Genomic DNA, 14,524 nt, shown 5'->3' on the forward strand with positions numbered 1-14,524 from the left:
TGGGAAGTCTTGTTTTCTTGAATTGTGTTGCCAGACATGGGCAGGCTTCAGATGTAAAAACTGAGAAGTCGGCACTGTCTGTTCACCCCCCAGTGGGAGACATTCCCTTCCAGGCAGGTGTGGAGGGGCCCGGGTTTACCAGCTCCAGGTGAGATGGTGTCATGTACCCGTCTGTGGCCCAGAACCAGCCGTGGAGTTCAAGGAAGCAGAGCTCTGAGGGGCTTATTAACAATTTAGCAGTTCCAAGCATGTGGTCCTGTTAATCCCATTTGCTGCAGAAACACTGTCACAATGATTAAGACCCAGCCACTGTGGGGATGCGGGGATGTGAAATTCATTTGGTGCCTGCGAGGCTCCCACGGTCTAGTCTAAGCGGCTGCAAGATCCTCCTCCTCTGGCTGAGTGCCCTTCTCTTACTCTTCAGTTGACCTTGACACCCCCAGATCCCGAGTGTCTGTAAGATTTCTTCCTCATTTTATGAGAGTTTGCTCCAAAAAATACAAAGCTCCCCTTCCCCCAGAAATAGCTCGTTGATCATCTTACCCCCAAACACCTGGCCCTGTGGAAATGTCCTTGACTTAGGAGTGTGTCGGTTTATCATTTAACAAGCCTTTACCAGGGCCAGGCCTGCACGAGGCACAGGGCACAGGGAGGAGTCAGCCCGTGCTCTCAGGATGCCATGGTTGACAGACTGGCATAAGGGAATTAGGAGCTCCTTGGGCTGCAAGTGACAGGAAAGCTACTCACACTGCTTTCAGGGAGGTGGGAGACTTTATCAGCTCCTGTAATTGGCGGGTGTAATGCTAGAGGGGACTCCAGCCTGGCCGCCTGGAGGGGTAGGCCTTGTCCAGGGGGTTTTGTATCTCCTCCTCCTCTCAGGCAGCCCCTCCCCCAGGGAGCTAATGTGACCCCTGCAGCCCAGTCTCACATCTTACTTTCCTCTAATGGAGAAATGGTTTTTCCCAGCAATGCTTAACAATAAATCTGCACAGAAGGTTCGGACCCAACTTGAGTGACATGCCCGATGCTGAGCCAGTAACCATGCCCCAGGGATGGGGTGCTCAGGGTGACCAGATATGGGTCCTGAGCCCATCCCTGCGGCCAGGTAGAAATGGAACCACCCCATCTTAAACACGAGGATCAGAAGTGTTCCCTCGCAGAAAGAGGGGCCCCTTAAACAGCAGATAGCAGAAGGACACCTGGGTGCATGAAACAGAGGGGTGGATCTACTGTGTTAATGGAGCCCAGAAAATGTTGGGGGGAAGCTCAGAGGTGCTTCCCAGAGGGGTTGGCATTCGAACACAATCCCAAAGGGTGAATGAAAACTTGACAAGAGTACCAGAGGCTGACCTGGAGTTTAGCCCTGCTTTGCTAAAGCTCCGTTAGTGACCTGGGGAAATACTTTCATTTGTTCAAAAACCTTTACTGAGTATCATTCAAGGTATACCAGGGACTGGTGTGTCAGTGGTTGAGCATCGACCTATGAACCAGGAGGTCACAGTTTGATTCCCAGTAAGAGCACATGCCTGGCTTGCGGGCTCAATCCCCAGTAGGGGGCATGCAGGAGGTGGCCGATCAATGATTCTCTCACATCATTGATGTTTCTCTCTCTCCCTTCCTCTTTCTGAAATCAATAAAAACATTTTTTTAAAGTATTGGTTACTATTTTGTAACCAATCTGGTGATGAAAAGGTTTCATTGTAGAATCTGCCCATGTAGGCACTTCACATGGAGAAGAATTGACTTGCCCCTTTATATACTCCCTGAGAATAGCGATGGATCGCAGAGATGCGGGAACCGCCACAGTGCTGCTGCCCTGATGAACCGGTGTTTACCGTGGAGGCAGCGAGTGACGGGGCAGGTGTGCCCTGTGTGCTCAGACTCACTCTCATACGCTGGCTTCGGTTCTTTATCATGTGAAAGCCAGATGCTCATAGTTAACATTTTAATGGGTTCATTCTCCCAGGTAGCTTATAAATCCCACTAATAAATCAAAGGGCCTTCTTAACAGAATTTCAGGGGCTGCTACAATATTGCTGTATATAAGAATTAGGGGTACTGGAAGCTAGATTTATAATTTTTTTCCTGAGGTCTCCACTGCCCCTCCCCCGTACCCCTGCTCCCCGCTCCAAAAACAAACATGACTGGAGAAGGAAGTTGGAGATGAATGCCTCCGTGCCACAACTAGCAGCGTCTTCCACAAGACAAAGTGAGTTACTAAGAGAAAAATTTACAAGTGATTTAAAAGATACCATTTAAATTCTATTAGACGATTTTTTTTGAAATAAAAGGCAATGAGTTAAGTGAGAATAAGATGTAAACCTTCCTACAATATTTGATTGCTAATGAACAGAAAGTATTAATCTTAGCAACTAAGAAGAGAAAAATGCATAGCGTTTTCCATTAAATCAACTAAATGATTAAACGAGTTAGTCAGTAGAAACCATTTTAATTTTCTAAATGTGAAATGTGCAGCTTATAACAAATAAATCCAAAGCACCTTTCTAAGCAAGTTTTGACCATAAAAAATGTGGGTTATAAAGCTGTTTGGTATTTTCTTCTTTACAGCCAATATTTTAATGCAGTGACGTTAATTGTGTAGAATGAAATGTCCCTCCTCTCTGGCCTTAAAAAAAGTCAGCATCCAGGGCAGCGTCCCTAATGGATCTCCAACACTGTTACAAAATGATGGATCGTTGTCACAGTCATTGTCCCAGCTTTCAGAGCTGTTACATTTTTAATTAAGTTGGCTGTGAATTTTTACGTGGCAGAGGTTGATAAACTAGCGCTCGGCACAATATGACTCTTCTTCGCATGGCTGTCCTAGTTGGTACAATTCTGTGCATAATCTTCTTAATGTTCCATAAGTCTCCTGGGTCTCAGGCATTGATCTGTAACATTACTTGATGTTTGGAGATGGGGAAAAACATAAAAATCAAAGACCATGTTTCTAAGACATTACTTGGTGGACTGGGAGGAGATGTAACCTGTAACCCCTGGAAATTGGCTGCCATCCTCCCTTCCTGCACCCCATCCGCAAGGGCAAGAGTAATGGGTCATAGGTCGATGTGCCAGTACTTCCAGCAGTAGGTTCTGAGAGGCTCCTTGGGAGCAGTGCTGGGGACCTAAGAATGAGTCTAGGCACTGATCCATCGGAACCGACTCTGGGAAGTGCTCTGAAGGAAGGGGCCAGTCTATAATGAAGGAGGCTCCTAGGTCCAGGGGTCAGGCAAGCCTTCTCTGAACAGGTAGCCTTGGATCTGAGATCTGAAGGTGGGATGGCAGCCAACCACATGAGGAGGAGAAGGCTGTGTGTTCCCAGCAGGGGAGCAGCATGTCAAGGGCTTTGGGTGGCAGAGAACCATTGGAAGATCTGAGGAAAGTTTGGGGGCTGGAGCCCACAGTGGGAGTGAGGTGAGAAGGGATGCTCTTTCAGCCCAAGATGCAGTGTCTGCATTGCCAGGAAGCCCTCGGGAGTTGACTGATCAGCTGGAAGGATAGCTGTCAGAATGGTTCTATCAGGAAAAGATGTCCAGATGATCTTGAACTAGAGGAGGGCAGTCACACCTTCGATGTATCTGACTTCTATGGGCCATGAGAGTTAATAGAAACATCTAGGAGAAATGGTGGGAGAGGGGAATGTGTTTGATAGAATTATAGAACATGAGGGCAGGTGGGGGCCTTCCAGACTCTGTTCTCACCACCATCAGTTTGCACACTAGGAAGGTGAGCCCCAGAAGGGCCCATTGATTAGCAGGGAGCCACCAGCCTAGCTCATCATTAACGCGAGGTTCTTCCTAAAACACTGTCACTTCCCTTTGTTCTCGCCTGCTAGGGTACCTTGCCACGCATTATCCATGAGTGAAATAGAAATATCTTCATTTTACTTTTGAGAAAACTGAGTCTCAGAACTTTGATTTCACTCTTGGGGAAAGTGGTCTCCTTATTTGTCCAACAGATGCGAGCGCGGGAGGGCTTGTAGGAGACAAGGTAATACATGAGTTCTGAGACGCGGTTTCCACATTTGCCCATGTGGCTAATAGCAGCGCCTCCATTATCGGGCCGTAAGCATGATGTTATCCTTCATGCCAGGTGCTTCCTGTGAAAGGCATGTCGGAAGTGCCTGATCCACAGTTTATGTTAGTATCATAGAACACTTGGACTAATCAACATATCAGTGAATTAATTTTATTATTTTCCCTTGTGTAGAAAGAGAAAATGGAGTTTTGCTTTTCGTAAACATTCAGATGCCCTTGAAATGTCCTGGAACTTTTTTTACTACTTGGTCGTCCTTTGCGCATGAGAAACTTCCCATTTAGGCTACGGGCTCCTCATGAATAAGTAAATTCCCACTGGTTCGTGTGTCCTGCTAGTTGTGGGTGCATGAAGGTGTAACCACATCTTAAGGAAGGAAGGGCACTAGATGAGTCCGCCGTTGTTCATCATGGAAAGATTTCAGGCTTTGGGGTCACACAGTCCTGGGGTCAGTCCTGGCTGGGACACGTGCTGTCTGTGAGCTCTGGAGCCAATGAGTGATCCTTTCTGAGCCTCAGTTTTCTCAACAGTAAAACAAAGATATTTCTATTTATTATATACTATGCTTGAGATTTACCTAAAATAGGACAAAATGCCTGATGCATAGTAAATACCCCACACTTTTAGCTCTTCAAATTATGCAGCTCAATTCGATGATAATTCCCATTGAAGTCGCCACTGTGTGTGGGGTGGGGGGAGGGGGAATGAAGTGGGGACTGAATCCCAATCAGTTATGCAGCCCTTATTTCTAAGGTGGTCCAAGTGGATGTCATTTTGGCACCACAAAATCGACTTCCACACCCTCCCATAAAGCTTTTGTACTTGGCACCAGGAATACTTCAATGAGGCATTCACAGCAGCATTGATGGGAACAGCTCAGGGGACCATCAGAAGACAGATGACTACACAGGGAGACTGTATTAGTTAGTAAGAAGCGTGTGTGGAGTAAACACAGCAGTTACTTTCAATGGCGCAATCTCCATAGTTTCCAACAAGAGGCTGTGCAAATTGCAAAGGAGGGAAAAGAATATCTGTTTTCCTACACTGAGGTTACAGATGAGCCACAGAGCTACCATTTGTATTTGCAGGCAATTTCCATCATTCCGCATGCATGCTCACCCTGGCACCATTTCAAAGCATTATTCCACATTACTGTAGTATTTTATCACACATCACAGGTCTGACACAGTTCTCTCCTTGGCAAGGAAGTGCTCCAGGCGAAGTTTCAGATTTTGTCAGTAGGAAAAAAGGAATCGTTACAATCCAGAAATGGCTGGGGAAACATTCCTTCAAGTGCTACCAATTTGTAAAGGGAAAGCTCCAGGTAGAATGAAAGATGAGCAGCCAGCAGCCTTCTGTCTTGCTGGTTTCCATGTATTCTATGCTGTGTTCTCTGGTTGGCACAAGACCCCACTGGGCAAGCAACTGGTGGGTGTCATTGGCCAATGGAGGTCAAATTCTGATGCTCAAAGTGAATAGAGAAACTACTCCAAGTAATTTGAAGTCTTCGGTGTATGTGACCAGGGAGGTGTGTTCACATCTCATTGACATAAATTATCTGCCCCCCCTCATTGGCCTTCCTCTTGATGTGGCCCAGACCTGGTGAAAGGGTGATGTGTTTCTCTCCATTTCACCCATGCAACCGAGATAGAGTCAGCTGGCACCTTGTCCCTGGCAAACTTTTACCAGACACTGTAAAAGCCACAGTGAACATGGCAGCTGGGAACCAGAGCTCCCAGGTGCCAGGACAGAGCCTCTGAGGGGTGGGTGTCCAGGATGCCACAGGAGCCCATGGTGGGGCATTGGCTCAGATTTTGGTGGGGTGACATCTACATCGAATACATGAGAGGTGACAGGACGCCATCCAGTTCCTCCCGCTCCTGCCCACTCCATCTCCCTAGTCCCATGGTCAGCAAACCTCGGCTCGCGAGCTACATGTGGCTCTTTGGCCCCTTCAGTGTGGCTCTTCCACAAAATACCAAGTGAGGGCGCACATGTACCGTGCGATTGAAACTTCGTGGCCCATGCGCAGAAGTCGGTATTTTGTGGAAGAGCCACACTGAAGGGGCCAAAGAGCCGCATGTGGCTCACGAGCCAAGGTTTGCCGAGCCACAGTTTGCCGACCACTGCCCTAGTCCACTGAGGGACAGTAGATTGAGATGTGAAAGAGCCTAGTGCAAATCCAAGTAGCTCCTTACTCCCCAAATGCCAGTCATTGACCCTAGTTTCTCCCACGTCTGGGAAGCACTTCTACTCTTGATGTTTCTTCAAATCAGCTTCCTTTTTCTGCCTGAACACTTCACTGAAAAAAGAAAGATTACATCCCTCTTGCAATAGAGAAGCAATATAGTGTGCCCTAAATAGAAGGCAATTACAAAAGTAAGTACATTGAAAAGTAAAGTGGTGTTATTAAATTTCATCTGGGTCCTGTTGTTTGAGCCTGAGGCCTGTTCTTTGCTGGTGTAACGTGTGGATGATTGAGCCTCAGAGCTGCTGAGGACAGAAAGCACAGGGCTGAACATCCTCCTGCAGAGCCCGCGGTAGAAGGATGCTGAACCTAACCATCGCTGCGCATTCACGTCTTTAAGGTCAGACTCTATACCCAAAACCACCTTGTGCATCTACCGAGGACCGTGACCAGCTCTGGAAGAGGCCAGGGTGGCCCAGTGGAGTGCCCAAATAAAGCAGTGGAGGAGGAAGGCCATGCTTAGCGTTGCAGGGTTTGTTAAGCAGTTTGGATTTTATCCTGAAAGAATTGGAAGCCAGAGAAGCAATTAGATGGCTGGCTAGCCTTTCAGAAAGACCACTCACCTGCAGGAGGTGAGGGGCAGTGTGGGGATGGAGAGGGAGAAGCAAGACTGGAAGAAGGGGTCTAGACACAAGGGGCTTTGGAGGAACCAGAGGAAAAACTAGAAGAGTGACTGTGACGAGGAGAGGAAAAAAAATCTACTGAACTTGACTGGTGGGATGAGATATATAGTAGGTGCTTAAACATGTTCTCTAAATGCTGTGGCTCATAGGCCTTTCCTCCAGAAAGAGCCAGTTCACTCCAATATTTTTGTACCAGTTTTTGGTCAAGAATTCATAGTCTCTCAACTCAGCCTCTATTCTCCTCTCCAGCCTCCCTTCCAGCTTCCTAGCTGAGGTCTCTGGTTCATTAAGATTCCTCCAGAGTGAGGTCTGCAAACCAGGCCTGAGTGTTGATAACAATGTAGTTCCCTTTGGTTCCTTATAGGGCTCGGAGGTCTCACTTTTTCCCATCATTTCCCACTTGTCTGAAGGCACTGGGGGCAATTTCCCCCCTCGGACATATGGGAATGTCTGGAGACATTTGTAGATGTCATTATGGGGTTGGGGGAAGGGGTAGGCTAGTCACTTCAAGTAGATAGACACCAAAGATGCTGCTAAACATCCTGCAATGTACAAGACCACCCACTCAACTGTGAATTGTCTGATCTAAAGTGTCAATCGTGCCAGAGGTCGAGAAACCCTGGCAGGACAGTGGGAATGGCAGAAAGGATCTGGTAAGGGCAGAGAGAAAAGGCCATGGTGGGGTAGGCACTTCCGTTGGGACCTATGTGTTATTATAGGCGAGTGTTGGGGGTGGACAAAATAGGAGTGGGGCAGCACAGCTTCCTCTGGATTGGTTTAGGGCCAGGGCCAGGCAACCAATCAGGAAAGGCAGCTTAGTTGGTTGAAGCATTGTCTGGATGCACCAAGGTTGCAGGTTCGATCCCTAGTCACAGCACATATAGGGATCAACCAATGAATGCAAAAATAGATGGAACAATAGATGAATGCTCCCTCCCCTTCTCTCTCTCTCAAATTCAATCAACAATTTAAAAAACTCACAAGTCTCCTGTGCTCCCAGATACTCAGGGCTCTGGGGGTGGGGCTTGGGAGGATGGGCAAGGCCTTGGATCACTGTTGGTAGGCAGATCAAGTTCACCTGCAGGCCAGCTCACTCAGTCCAGTACCCTGGCAGGTGTGTTGAAATTCCAGGAATCTTCACACTGTCTTGGCTAGGTTCCAAGCCCGCCCAGAAAACAAACATCTCTGTTTTCAAAGGATGGTATCAATGGTTACTTTTTCCTGGGGGAAATGCCAGAAAGATAAACACTTTGTACATCACTGCCGGCCTCCTGCCTGCAAGCTTTGAGTCTATTTGTCAGACATTTATCTCCTTGTATACTCAGCCCTCCCCCCCCCCAATTATCATTTAATTAATAAACCTAATAGCCTGAGGTACGCCGATCAATAAGAAAGAAAATGCGGGAAGCTTAATCTGACTCATCAGGGTATTGAACTGTCTGCAGAAAGCCGTAAGCCCTTCCTCCGAAATGAACGGGCATCCAGCCCCCGGAGAGACTGAGGGCGAGGGGCCCATGTGTTCCCGCCGTGTTTGGGAAGCTGGAGAAATGGCATATGCAGACAGCCTGTTCTGATTCATGAGTGAGCTGGGCAGTGAATTTCTCTTTATTTAATGGATAGAAATGAATTTACTTTCGTGCAGAATAGGAGCTCTTTTTTTCACTTCTGTGGACAGGAGTAATTCTGTCTTCGTGGTATGTGCACAACCCAGTGGCTAACTACATAATCAAAAACTTGAGAAAAATACCTCTGACTCAATATATATATATATGCACATGTTGAGAGTCTTTTATATACTTGTCTATAAAAGAATCAGGCAGAGTTAGTAGCCAAAGTAAGCCAGGATATGTAAGAAGTAAACATCTCAAAAGCCCATTTTTCACTGTAATTTGGAGAAGCCTGCATCTCTCTCCATTGCTCCCCGCACATTCTCTGAGGGTTGCTGAGAGGTCACTGAGAGCTAGGGATTAGACAAATGCAGATCGTCAGCATATGTGCTTAGAGCAGTGATGGCGAACCTTTTGAGCTCGGCGTGTCAACATTTTGAAAAACCCTAACTTAACTCTGGTGCCGTGTCACATACAGAATTTTTTTGATATTTGCAACCATAGTAAAACAAAGACTTATATTTTTGATATTTATTTTATATATTTAAATGCCATTTAACAAAGACAAATCAACCAAAAAAATGAGTTCGCGTGTCACCTCTGACACGCGTGTCATAGGTTCGCCGTCACTGGCTTAGAGCAAAGACATCCTACTCGGTGTGGGCACCAGAGTCCGGTGATGGGTTTCATATTCCTATAATAACCGGAGGCAAATGATAATCTTTTAAAGGCCTACCCTTCCCGGGGGCTGCCTCTCAGGGAGTCCTGAGAGAATCCTCACCTGGGACCAGGTGCAGGTAAAGAACTGCCTTGGGTTCGACATCCAGCAAATGCATCCCAAGCTGACTGCAGTGATCAATGTTGCACAATGAAAATCTCACTAAAATTCATTAGCAGGACTAAAGCCGTAACTTCTGCCATCCCTGAGACCACCAGGGATCCTTCCTTTGTGAATTCTAGGGCCAGGGATTATCCTTTCCTTGAATTACAGTGAAATCTGTCTTAAGTGATCACCCAGGGACCATCCAAAATTGGTAACTTGGTAGAGGTTGAACTTTAGCTAAAGGTCAAACAAAATTCTTCTGGAAACCCTAGGGGTTGCTTAAAGGTGAAATGAGGAGCTGAAATGAAAATTGACTTAATCCCTGGTTTATGAACCTAGTAGCACAGCTGAGCAGACTGAGGGATGCAGTCGGCTCCTAAGTGCATCCTGACTTATCTTTCTGAAATGCCTCAAGCCTTCTGTCAAGCACCATGGCCTTTCCGCTTGCTAATCATATTCCCAGCCATGCTTTATTTTCCAAGGGTGCCCATACATTTTGAAGACCTTTGGTGGCTTATCTAACCCATGACAGGGGTAATTCTACAACCATGGCAGGTGAGGCCCTGCTCACAGTGCACAGAATGTGGATCACCGATACCTTTAAGATCACCGATACCTGGGAAGAGGAAAATTGGCTCAACTGACATTCAGTGTTGGAAGGAGTTTTTGTTTGTTTGTTTTTAGGGAGGGATCTTTATTCTTGTCTGTTATTATATAAACTAGGGGCCCAGTGCACGAAGATTCGTGCACTGGGGGTGGGGTGGGGGGGGAGGGGGGAGGGTCCCTCAACCCGACCTGCACTCTCTCCAATCTGGGAGCCCTCTCCAATCCAGGAGTTTCTGTCTGTCTTTGCAATCATATGAGCAAATTGTCTGAGACCCCCAACCCAGTTTGGTTTGTTGCTCACAGAATAATAGAGGCATTTTTTTTTCTTTACTCCATTCCAGATTTTCTGGAAGTTTTAGGATATCTTCCTTTTAATTTTTCCTAGACACTCTGATTTTACTTACGTCTCTCACCTTTGCTTTCCCTCCATCCCCAACCGCAACAGTAACTTGCTCCAGGCTCACTTTGCTCTAGTGTCTAGGAGAGCCATCTGCCACCAGAACTACGATTCCCAGCATTCCTGGTGCTCCCTGCACTCTGGGCTTCTGCTTCTGGTCCTGGGGCTGCCATCAGAACTATGATTCCAAGCATTCCTGGTGCTCCCCACACTCTGGGTTATCCCTGACAGGGGAGGCACATCCCCCCAATCCTCCGGCTCCCCTGCTCTGCTCTCCATCCGGTGACCGAGGGAGCCACGTCCCCCCAAGCTGCTGGCTCTCCCACTCTGCTCTGTGTATGCAAATTACCTGCCATCTTTGTTGGGTAATTTGCATACTCCTCATTGGCTGGTGGGTGTGGCATAGGCATGGCTTGAGCATAGCTGAGGGATGCTAATTTGCATGTTTCTCTTTTATTATATAGGATACTAGAGTCCTAGTGCACAGCATTTGTGCACTGGGGTGGGGGTTCCCTCAGCCAGTCCTGCGCCCTCTCACAGTCCGGGACCCCTCGGGGGGGTGTCTGCTTGCCGGCTTAGGCCCACTCAGGGCAGTCGGACATCCCCCAAGGGGTCCTTAGCACTGCCACAGAGGCAGGAGAGGCTCCTGCCACCGCTGCTGTACTGAGCAGCACTCTCCCTGTGGGAGCACACTGACCACGAGGGGGCAGCTCCTGAGTTGAGTGTCTGCCCCCTGGTGGTCAGTGTGCATCATAGCAACTGGTCGTTCTGCCATTTGTTGTCTATTTGCATATTAGGGTTTTATTATATAGGATAATTATCTTTATATTGCAGTATAGAGACCTAGCATAGCACATAAAATACCACTGTAATCTATTTTATGATCCCCTGTGAATAGAATAATTAGAGGAAAATTTATAGCCATCTTCAGGTAACCATGGAACTGTCTGGGCTAAGGGTAAGAAGGCAAAAATCTGAGGGAAGTAGGGCCAGCATATTTCTCTTCTTCCTTCCTGTAAGTAGTGAAGGAATAGACACATTGGGCCCAAACCCCTACTGCCTCACATTCTGTAGCTTGGACTGGTTGCTGTGACCCAGTGAGCCTCTGTATCTTCCTCTGTCATAAAACAATAATAATACCTACAGCTGTCATTGATTGACCCCGACATGCAAACCCTGGGCTGAGCAAGGACTTTACACACAGTGAGTGCACCCTGGCGAATCCCCATTGCATTCCAGTGTGAGCAGTGGTTCTCCATTTGAGGAGATAAGACTGTCTATAAAATATTGATTAAAAATACCTACTTTGCAGGGATGCTGAGAACATTTAGTCATGTGGCAGGCGAAAGCCACCAGCACAGCCTGCCTGCTGAGCAGCAGTTCCACTAGTTAGTCCGGTTCCTCTTCCCATAGAGATGGGCCCTCACTATGTGTCCCTGTGACCGTGCATTTCAGAATTCTGATCCTCTGATGGGGTGGGAATTCCCCAATTTTTTTTACTCCTCATATGTTTACTTGAACACTGCAGGATGCCGGGAGGACAGCAGGGACCTGAACAGATGAATTCTCTGCTGGCGGGGCTGATGGTAGCACTGTTGTGCACTTCAGGTCCTGTTGAAACCCAGGTGTAGGAGAAGGACTTAGGGAGGGGCCCTGTGGGGAGAGGTGCTGATTGGATGGTTTCTTGATGTAGAAGCAAGGTTAACCCAGCATGCCTAGATCAATACATCTAGGCCTTCCACTGTTCTATGTTAGTCTTTTTGGGCAATCTGAGTTCATATACAGAAGAAACTGGTGTTTGGAACAAGTGATGTTTTCATACACAGTCTTTATGTCTTCGTATTATACCTACAGACTTAAGTTCATGGTGATGGGAAAAATGTAGGCAAGTGTGGCACATGGGAGCAGCCCGCTCAGCTCCATTTTCAAATTGGCGGCTCCCTGGAAACCAGCAAACAGTGACCAGAAAGGCGATCCAGGGAGAAAGCCCAGAACGACTTGTGCACATGAAGGTTCGATTCTCTTGGCTCCAGTTCCCGGGGCCTGGCTTTCGGTGCCTGACGGGCCAATTACCCCTCTTTCCTTAACAGGATTTACTTTCCTGATCACATCCATTACATCCCATAGCAGCCCAGGGCAAGAATGCACACAAGGATGGCACCTTCTTTCTAGAAATTCTTTTTTATGTCCAAGTTAATGAGCCAACAACCGAATGTTTCCTGAAGGCCAGCACCCTTGGCTGCTGCTCTGCGCCCTGGCTGACAGCGTGGTTCACCAGGCTCTTCGCTTAAACTTAGATCAGAATACCTAATCCATAGCCCCTCCCCTTTCTTTCTACCAGTGGTGAAGTGTAATAGTAGTACATCATTAGCCACTTTCAGTTATTCTTCATCAGGTTAAGTCCATTCAACTCAATAGAATTGTGAGGTTGGTTACTAACACTGGTTAGTGGAGAGAATTAAAACAAAAGCTTAACAGGAACCTCAGGTCTACAGCCCAGGTCTATTTATTGTTTGTAAGAGCTGTAGAGAGGATTTAAGGTAAATAATAAACTTAGCTTTTTATACACAAGACCCTTATGACTCAACCAAAGCCCACTTTTCTGTGTAATAAACCTAAGGAACTTCCTACAAAAGGAGAGCCTGTCCCTGGGGTAGTCAAATTGGCCCCCGCTGCTTGTTTGTGTGAACGAAATTTGACTGGAGCACAGCCATGTGTGTGCCCTGCCAGTGGCTGTTTTCACAGGACGAAGCAGAGCGGGTTATCTGCAGCACAGGCTGTGGCCTGCAGAGCCTGAAACAGTTACTGCCCGGCCCTTTGCAGGAAAAAAAAGGCTTAACCCTCCCTTGTCCTAAAATGGGGATGAACTTTAAACAGCGTGCTCCGTGAGGGCAGGGGTCATAGCTGTTTTGCTCACTATGTATGCCCAAGGCCTCCTGGGTAATGTGGTCACTCAACAAAAGAAAGATGTTAGACTTCTCTCACTTTGGAAGTTTCCTTCACTTTTGTTCTTTATCCCCTCCCCTCCCACCCACTGTAGGATTGGAGTCCCAGCATATCATCTGTCTTCAGTCTTACCTCCTCCATTTGAGTTTTGTTCGCTTATAAACAAATGTTCTTCTTCATTCAGTAAATGCTGTTGATCCCCATCAATGGCCCAGGCCCCAGAGCATATGGTGGTGAACAAGGCAGTTCCGGCCCAGGCCTACAAGCCTTCAAAGATATGATGCTAGTGGGGAAGGCAGACAAAACAAGTAAACACACATGCACACAATCTCAGGCAGTGAGAGGAAATAAAATAGGGACATATGATAAAAGTATTTGCACAAGAACAGATGAATTTGGATGCAAATGTCAGAAAAGGCTTCACCAAGGAGTTACCATTTCAACTGATAACGAAAGGGGAAACCTGGGGACATTCCTTTGAACTGTTTATCTAGTAAATGGCATATATTTGTTTCATTTAGTTCTTTTTATGTTTTTGTTTTTTTGAGCATATTCTTTGCCTCCTCATTTGGCCTGGTTGTTTCTATGTAGTAGGTAGAAGGTGCCCTGTGGGGCCCAGTGGTGGAATCTACCCTTGTCACCAGAGCCAGGTGCTCCAGGGGTGTCCCCTGTGTGAACTATATGGTCTCCTGTTGTGACTGGGCCACGGTTGCTTTGGACACACTGGCAGGTGAGGCTGGTCCCTGGCCTGGCTGGCTGCGAGGCCTGGCCACAGCTGTTGCAGGCGCACTGGTGCAGGGGCGGCCTTCAGTGTTGCTGTCTGCGCGGCCCAGCCTTGACGGGGCAGACTCACTGCTGTGCTGGTGCTGACGGAGGCCACCCACCAGGTGTGGCAGGGCAGGAGCCACTTTGGAAGGGTGCCAGCCTGGTGGGTCCTCAGGGAAATGCCAGGGTGGGGTGAACAGTGTTAGCAGCTTAATGAAGAATGTCAGAAATGGCGCCCGCCAGGGTCAGACCCATTAGGTGGGCAAAGAGTAAAGACAGTGGGAAAAAATAGTGCCCCCAGCATGTCCGACTCTGGAGAAAGTTCCAACACACACCCTAACGTTACTCAGTGTATCACCTTCATGTCCGACCCAGGTCTTTCAAAGTGCTCCCTCCGCACTGGACTCGAAAGAGCACACTTTGTTTCGTACAGCCGTTCTCTCTCCAGATGCAAGCCTGCTGGTTTCAAAGCAG

General features: G+C 47.5%; 1 protein-coding gene across 1 annotated transcript in view; it reads left to right on the forward strand.

Moving 5' to 3' along the window:
* Positions 1-14,524, forward strand: part of FHIT (fragile histidine triad) — a 235,104-nt gene that overhangs the window by 199,126 nt on the left and 21,454 nt on the right. The window lies entirely within an intron of this gene.

The sequence above is a fragment of the Myotis lucifugus genome, unplaced genomic scaffold (assembly GCF_000147115.1).
Source record: "Myotis lucifugus unplaced genomic scaffold, Myoluc2.0 scaffold_55, whole genome shotgun sequence".
Taxonomy (NCBI): domain Eukaryota; kingdom Metazoa; phylum Chordata; class Mammalia; order Chiroptera; family Vespertilionidae; genus Myotis; species Myotis lucifugus.